This window comes from Cryptomeria japonica, unplaced genomic scaffold (assembly GCF_030272615.1).
Source record: "Cryptomeria japonica unplaced genomic scaffold, Sugi_1.0 HiC_scaffold_205, whole genome shotgun sequence".
NCBI classification, from domain to species: domain Eukaryota; kingdom Viridiplantae; phylum Streptophyta; class Pinopsida; order Cupressales; family Cupressaceae; genus Cryptomeria; species Cryptomeria japonica.
Window position 1 is genome coordinate 202,611 of NW_026729027.1, and position 2,390 is coordinate 205,000.

Here is a 2,390-nt window from a genome sequence, read left to right on the forward strand (position 1 = left end):
TTTTTAGTTTTTCGCCGGGCGTCGCAATGCTATTTGAATAAACCTTTTGCCCGTTTGCGTTCTCGTCGGGGCCGGGCCGGGCCGGGGTGCGCTGCCCGCACTACCGCGCGCGCGGGGGCGACACCGAGCGCGCACCCGAGGCGCCCCGAGCACACAGGCCACGGTGCAACCCGGGCGTTGTGCGCGCACCCCGGTGCGCCCGAGGTGCTGCGCGCGCACCCAGGTGAAATCGGTGTGCACCTCGGCCAGTGCGCGCTCGGTCGAGTCGCGCACGTTGGCCAAGGTGCACGGTGATGTTTCTTACTCTAAGGTTCCGCACCAGACGCCCGGGACAGGTGAGCGAAGCTGGGCGGGGCCGGGTGCGCGGCCGGGGCAGGTGCACGCAGCTGGAGAGAGCTTTGGAGCACACTTCGGAGCGCACCAATGATGCGCTCCATTCAAAAGTTTCCTGAAAAGGCAAAAAAAGTTGAGATTATAGAATTTCCCACTTGAGAGATTGTAAAAAAAAAAAATTTAAAATGAAGGAAACGCGGGTGCCAAGGTGTGCGCAGCCCAGCCAAGGTGTGCGCACCAAGGCGCCCACCCTGGCGAAGGTGCACGCAAGGTGCGCACCCGAGGCAAACCGGACAATTAACCCAACTTTCGACTTCGCGCGCACCTTGGAGCGCACTTCGGAGCGCTCCTTGGTGCGCACCAATCTTGGGCACCTCGGAGTGCACCATGGCGCCCACCAAGGTGCGCACCCGGGGCAAACCGAGCTCCGACTTCGTGCGCACCTTGGAGCGCACGAAAGGTGCGCACCATGGCGCCCACCAAGGTGCGCAGCCCAGCCAAGGCGTGCGCATCAAGGTGCGCACCCTGGCGAAGGTGCGCACCCGGGGCAAACCGAGCTCCGACTTCGTGCGCACCTTGGAGCGCACAAAAGGTGCGCAACCCAGCCAAGGTGTGCGCACCCCGGTCAAACCGAGCTCCGAATCGTGCGCACCAGAGGTGCACGCCATCGTGCGCACCTTGGAGCACACTTCGGAGCCCTCCTTGGTGCGCGCCGATGTTGCGCACCTCGGAGCGCACCCGGGGAAAACAATGCAATTAACCCGACTTTCGACTTCGTGGGCACCTCGGAGCGCTCTCGGGTTCGCACCTCGGAGCACACCGAGGTGCGCACCTTTGATGCGCTGCCTTCACCAATTTCCAGAAAAGGCAAGAAAACATTGAGAAGGTGTGCGCACCGAGGTGCCCACCCTGGCGAAGGTGCACGCGAGGTGCGCACCCGGGGCAAACCGGGCTCCGACTTCGTGCACGCCGCACCTTGGAGCACACTTCGGAGCGCTCCTTGGTGCGCACCAGGGCGCGCAACCCAGCCGAGGTGCCCACCCCGGCGAAGGTGCACGCGAGGTGCGCACCCGGGGCAAACCGGGCTCCGACTTCGTGCACGCCATGGTGCCCACCGCGGCGAAGGTGCACGCGAGGTGCGCACCCGGGGCAAACCGGGCTCCGACTTCGTGCACGCCGCACCTTGGAGCACACTTCGGAGCGCTCCTTGGTGCGCACCATGGTGCCCACCAGGGCGCGCAACCCCGCCGAAGGTGCACGCGAGGTGCGCACCCGGGGCAAACCGGGCTCCGACTTCGTGCACGCCGCACCTTGGAGCACACTTCGGAGCGCTCCTTGGTGCGCACCATGGTGCCCACCAGGGCGCGCAACCCCGCCGAAGGTGCACGCGAGGTGCGCACCCGGGGCAAACCGGGCTCCGACTTCGTGCACGCCATGGTGCGCACCGCGGCGAAGGTGCGCACCCGGGGCAAACCGGGCTCCGACTTCGTGCACGCCGCACCTTGGAGCACACTTCGGAGCGCTCCTTGGTGCGCACCAGGGCGCGCAACCCAGCCGAGGTGCCCACCCCGGCGAAGGTGCACGCGAGGTGCGTACCCGGGGCAAACCGGGCTCCGACTTCGTGCACGCCGCACCTTGGAGCACACTTCGGAGCGCTCCTTGGTGCGCACCATGGTGCCCACCAGGCCGCGCAACCCAGCCAAGGTGTGCGCACCAAGGTGCACGCGAGGTGCGCACCCGGGGCAAACCGGGGTCCGACTTCGTGCACGCCGCACCTTGGAGCACACATCGGGGCGCTCCCGGGTTCGCACCGGCGTTGCGCACCGTGGTGGGCACCTCGGAGCACACCAAGGTGGGCAGCGAGGTGCGCACCTTTGATGCGATGCCTTCACTAATTTCCATAAAAGGCAAAAAAAAAACGAGATTTTAAAATTTCCGTTTTGAAAGATAGTGAGAAAAAGGGAATGCTGGTGCCATCTTGAGCCCGCCCTGGTGCGCAGCCCAGCCAAGGTGTGCGCACCAAGGTGCCCACCCTGGCGAAGGTGCGCGCCCGGGCA